We start from the raw sequence: 6,489 nt of genomic DNA on the forward strand, positions 1-6,489 counted from the left end.
ACTTTTTGACAGATTCTTGACTTTTTTCACCTTCAAAAGTCTGCCTGCCTTCTACTCTTCTCCTTCCTTTTCCCTTTGTCATGAGTAGGAATGTCCACTCAACTCTTCTCCTGTGTTAGATATTCAACTGAAATAAGACCAGGCAGACCTGGGCAAGTAGATGGACCTCCTCTGAATCAGTTGTCACCTTGGGTAACCATGAGTACAGTAATGCTGGTGGTGTTGATTGCTGGGCAATGGTGACCACAGAAACTATTCATCCTTGATTGGTGGCTGAGCGTCTCAGTTAAAGCTGGTGAAAACCCTTCAATGATGAAAAATGCAGTAAGGAAATGTGATTAAAATCACTACTCATATTTCTCTTGCTGCTCTTTCCACTTGCTTGGCTCATTGTAATTTCTTTGAAGTAAGGTTGGTTTGTTTGCTTTCTGGGCTGCAGAACAATTGTGCTGCGTGTTTCACAGCGACCTTCTGCAAGGCTTGTTCCCTCTGACCAACTCAGCTCATTTAGAAGTAGGTTATCGCTGTCCTCCCGTTCATGTCTGCGTTGCTTTGCTCCCTTTGCTCTGAGGAAGCTCCTTGGGCTTGCCAGAGCATGATCGCTTAAATTCATGTTCATCTGCCCCTTTTTTAGCCTCTCACATTTTTCAAAATGTCTGAGTCACTAGCTGAGATGCAGGGTACCACACACTGTCTCTTTAGCCTTGGGGAGGGTGAGGGATTTATTTTGGGTCAGCCTGAAATGAAAATATTTTTTCCTTTCATAATTATTTTGAAAAATGAGAATTAGGGAAAAATAAACCATTCAGGAATAACAACTTAGGAATAGTGGAATAGGAATAAACTTTTGCTTATATTTAAATCCCTCAATTTATCTAAATGCAGTTTCAAACATTTCAAAATGCTATGGTTTTAATTTGAATTGCCATTTCAAGGAAAAAAAAAGTCATCTGGTTGTTCCTTACTTTCTGTCCTCCACACTCTTTTTCCAGCCAGAAGAAATCTGCAAATACTTTCAGATATCTAAAGCTGCATTAAGTAGGGTATTTTGTTTGAAAAATCTCATGTTGCTGTAGTGCTCGTCTGGTGTGAATCTACAGTGCATCGGCTACTCCAGACTTACACCTGCAAATATCCTGCTGTGGGCAGGCCTGGTGTCGAATCCAAAGGATCACTTTGAAGTCAAATTGATTTTCACCAATGAGAGCTACGTGCTACTTGACTGTCTCAGAAAAGAAGCCAAGACAGTTCTTACTCCCTAAACAAAATTCCCATTTTGTTTCTGCTGGCAATATAAATCCAGACAAACTCTGATACTGTCAGAGGATGCTCAAAGAGTCGGTGAGGGAAACATGCAGTGAACCATTTTACGTCTTTGGTCCCTTTTGGAAAGAGCAGGCAGGAGATCTTGTAATATTGCAGGACAGTGGCACACAGCCTACCAACCCCTCTCATTGTGGTAGTCTCCTCTCTGAAACTGAAGCTGCCACGGGAAGATCTCAAGACATTCCAGATACCTATAAACAGAAAAAACAAAGTGACTAGTATTCAGTCACAGCTTCTTTCCACCACTTGAAACTGTATAAAGGTGCCTGATGTAGGAATGAATACAGTCTCACCATGAGACCCGTTTCCATTGCCAGAATGAGGAAGGAAGAGTTTAGTCGCAGGTGCAAGCACTGTTCTCTCTGTTAATGTGAGCGATCCGATCTATTGTTTTTATTGCTCCTCGTCTGACGTGGCGGTGTATATCTTCCCAAACAAGCAGCTATAAAACCTTTATGACATCCCCACTTACCACATATTTTGTTCATGCCATATATTTTGAGTTTGACACTTAGTCATGTTTTTCTCATTGATGGTCCTTTTATAGTGGTCCCATTGCTCTAACCTTTGAGATACATTAATCCTGGGCAGAGCTACAACTAGTAGAGAAGTGCCATAATGACTCAGTTGAGTACTAAGCCTCTGGCTATAACTACCTGAAGTTTCTGCCACTGCCTGTAGTTGTTTTTAATTTTAAGTCTTTTCTGTTCTGTTGTCACATCTCCTGTATTGTTCCTTCACAGTTAATATGACAGTGATGAAAACAACTCCTGTAGATAGGAGCGGGCCCAGCACTACTTACAGCATCATGAGGAGGAGAGGCTTTAGAAGACCCTCAGTTTAGGGGGATGGTTGTCTGGCAATCCAGGTGTTGGTTAAATTTAAAGTCTTTGTCTGGAGTCACAGACTCAAACAACTGCTCAGGAAAGAGCTGTTAGGCTACTCCAGACCTGAAGGTACAGGAGACATCTGGCCAGGGACCTTTAACCTCTATCAAAAAGCACCAGTTATATGCCAGAAATGTTTTATTCCAGTATCCGCAGAGAGTTGTTGAGGAAGAAGAGTCATCCCGACTGCAGGCCAGCTTCCCTGAGCTGGCAGACCGTGAGCAGAGAGCATGGAAGTGGTTCCGAGGGTGATGTGAACATGTGTTTGTATGTTATTTCTGTAAGTACATTGATTTTTTTTTTTTTCTGACTTGTTGCCAAAAGGCAGGCAGGCACTCCCTTCCCCAATTTTTCTCCCAGGCAGTAGGAGATCCTCTACCATGGTGCTACTTATGACATCCCCCATGAAAACAGGATGCCATTCCATGGACTTTTGTAGGACCAGGCTGGATTTAATACAACTTTCCCTGTATATATTTGCGTCTTTATTCCAGATGACAGTTGAGCATTTGTGAAAATTTTGGGAGGCAGGAAAAGAAAAAAGAGAAGAAACTATTTGAAGTCAGTGTCAAAATTGTTACCAACATCAATGTTATTTGAGTACAGAGGTCAGACAAGCCCCTTCTCATAGAGCAAACCCATAGTTTTGAAGAAAATATCAATACTGCTTTGCTAACATCGTTGTGCCCTCTGCATTATATCATTTCCCCCATACTTCTGCAGCAAATATAAAATTATTATAGGCTGTGTGCAACCTTTGCACTGTTTTGGTTGGCTTCAAAAGGCCACTTGGCGTAAATGCTCAATAAAGATGAATAAAGACTGTTTAACTTTCAGGCAAAGTCTTCAATTTCCACCAGGTTAGGAGGGCACCCCCACAGCACATGATCCTGGCCAGATCACACATGTTTTACTGTTTGTTCCCTCCTGCTCCCTCTGACTTACAGGTGGGGGTAAAATGGGAGGGGGAAGAGTGAGAAATTGTGGGTGCTTATCAAAGTTAAATTACAAGAGTGGTGTAAAAAAACAGGAAAAGACTGAATAAGCAAACTAAGTAAAGGCCACAACAGCATCTGTGTAAGAGATAATTCACCCAATTTGTCCAGCTAAACAATTCTGTCAAGTTTACTAAGGGCTGCGAAATTGGCAAACTGCCTCATCTCCTCTGAGAAGCGCAGAGGCAGCGTAGGCTTAACCCTTCTCTTTGCTGTTTAAAGAACTGATTTTGCAAACCCTTACTCAAAGCAGGTGAGATGACCTTTCCCAAATTATTGGCTTTAATAAGGATTTCTGGTACAAGCAAAGCTGAGTTGGGCAGGAGTCAGCTTGCCAGCTGGAGTCATGACAACTGCGTTCCTGAAAGCCCATGGGCTCACTCCTGCCTTTGGGCAAGCCTGAAGCTGCACAGATGATGCAGCTTATCAGGGATGCACCTGAGGGATGCCACCCTGAAAGAGACATGAATCCCTCTGAGGATCCAGGCCTCATGCAGAGCTCCCTCCGTAGCTTTCATCAGAAGAAAAAACCTCCTCAGGGTCTGTGTTGGCACAGCATGCTTCCTAGCCCCCGGGCAGCAGTGGTACCCATACCTGTTGGTTGAGCCCTATATAGTTGTAATATTGAGCATCAGGCTGCTGGTCTCTCCAATAACTTCCTTTTTCTGCACAGTATTAGCTCACTGGCATGCATATGTGTGTGTGTGCGTGGTGTGAGTGTGTAACAAATAATTGCTTCCTTTAAAGATGCTTCTTGTTGAAATGTCCCTTAAGACATGCCATACTGACAAAAAAAAACCAACCAAAACCTACTCCGTTGTGCCTAGGCATGGTGCTGAGCTAATGACTTGGGGAAGCCCTGGGAGATATCACACACCTCGCTCACTCTTTGCTTCAGTAAGAGATGTCCTAGGTGTCAGCAGTGTGATCCAATCTATCTTTCTGAGTCAAATACCCTGATAAGGGCATGTGCATGAATGGAGATAAGGCTCTTCTATACCAAGGAGGTATTCAGCAGTTTGTTCTTAGGCATCTTAGCTCAAGAACAGGCTACCCAGCAGGGGTATAAGCTGCAATATAGTCTAAATTACAACTAAGCCCCCTTCAAAATGATACCAGAAAAAATGTGTGAAACAAGTAAATGTCTTAGAAGGCTAAATAACACTGAAATTTGGCAGGATTAGGCTCACATAGGAGATGATGTTGGCAGAAGGGAAATGCCTGTAAAATGCTGACACATGAGATAAAGCACAAGTGAGAATGGCATTCACCCAAGGTCATGGTTTTAGACGGAAATAGATGAACTGGATGTGTGCCTTTTGTTCCAGAGAGCCTTTAAATAATGTGATGCTGGATGCTGTCCTGGTAAGGTAGTACAGAAGAACCAATAGTTAAATCAGACATGTACATATGACAAATGATTTTTGTTATGCTCCAGAAGCAACCTAAGAACCAAAGAATTTTCACATCTGCACAATAAAAATGAAGTCTGATACTTATAAAGTCTGTTTTTAAAAATAACACAAGTTCTCTTTAACAACACACTCATGAAATTCCCAAGTGCTAATGCCAGCGTCAAATTATTGGCATTGTACAAATTAGCTGTCTTGGAGCAAGCTCAAATATTTTTAACATGGTGCTGGATAGCAGTGGATAGGTATATTCTGTGAAAAGAAAGAGTAAAGTTAGCTGACGGTTTATGATGTAGTCCTGGGCTTTGAAATTGTGATGTGCTTTCCAGCTCTGTTATATACTCCATGAGTCCTTACTGAATTTCAATTTCTTGCTATCAAGTACAGACTCCAGCACTGCTCTAGCCCATCACAGAAAGACAGAAAGGTGTTACTGAGAGGGAAACATCTCTGAGAAAACAGAGCACCTCTCTTGCACCACTGGCGATTCTCGAAGCATCCTTTTGACAAGATGCTTTAAACACCTAGGTAAGAGCTCTGTGACGAAGGGGAAGAAAGTCAAGGTTTTTCTCTCTTGTTTGTAAGCCTGGAGAATAAGCAAATGTCAGCTGTAACCCTGACAGATGGTGTGGCTATCCACTGCTGTGTAAATTTCCAGGAAAGACCTCAAAGCATCCAAATTGGAGACATAATCGTAACATGTTGAACATCACTTTGACCTTTTTTTGTGACTGAAGCTTTGTGCATTCCTACCCCTCGACAAAAAGCTATGGCAAAAAATGCATGTTTGCTTTTTATTAGAAGTATTGAAAAGGAAAGCAAAGCAGCCTGATGCATTTGAAAGGTAAATTATTAAATAAGGATATTCAGATAGCTTGCCCTTTTGCCTTCTGTATTTTCAAAGGATTTTTATGGTAAAAGTTGGTTGGGTTAATATGACCATAGACAGGTTAGGTGAAAGGCCTCCAGAAGAAAGCAGTTTTCTTGTCCTGGTTATTTCCACAGCGGAGCAGCTCCTGTAAGTGAGCTGGTGGAGAGAGAGAGAGGTAATCTGCTATAAACAACACATGCCTCTAGGAATTAAGAAGAAATTGCAGAGGGTACTGGCACCCTGAACTTAGGTGCTTCTCTCACTTGCTTCTAGACAAGAAAAATTATGCTCTCTCCTTTACTCAGTTTTCATAATAAGATTCTGACCCACCACCAAAGGCCAAATGCTGCCACTGCTGAATTTGTGCACTGCTTGCCCCCGGAAAATTGACCTCAGTGAGAGTACTGGTGGAGTTAGGCACTACGCAACGTGAGCAAGCAGGGCATTTCTGACAGTATGTCAGTGACATTAACAGCTGGCAACCTGGGCATTGGCTGCTTCTAACTTTAATGGCAGAAGTATTTTTATGGCTGACAAAGGCTGAGGAGAAATTAAAATTTTAGAGGCTGTTTGGAATGCAGATCAGATTTAAAGTGCTCATTGTCTCCTACCTGAGTCTTTTTCTGCAGAGAACAGGAAACTCTTTGGGAACATCACTTAGGGAGATATTATTTTAGCTGAAGAATTTCAATGTAAACAGCAAAGATGTTCTAGAGGCTCAGAGTAATTTTTGCCATGGAGGGGTCATCTTCAATAGCAAACTGAGCTGCTTGCAACATGCACACAAAATGTTCATGAACTAAACCTGAATAAATACGTAGGGAGGAAAGCAGAACTGTAGCTTAGCCCCATGCATTACTTCAATGTTCCAAAACATTGGAACATCCCCCCAGCCATGGGGGATATCTCATGTGCAACTCTAAGCTGGGAGTACATAATTACTTGGTTTGGCTAGGAGTGGAACAAAAGGAGAAGACAAAACCAAAAATGCACCCACT

The sequence above is a fragment of the Grus americana genome, chromosome Z (genome assembly GCF_028858705.1).
Source record: "Grus americana isolate bGruAme1 chromosome Z, bGruAme1.mat, whole genome shotgun sequence".
NCBI lineage: Eukaryota > Metazoa > Chordata > Aves > Gruiformes > Gruidae > Grus > Grus americana.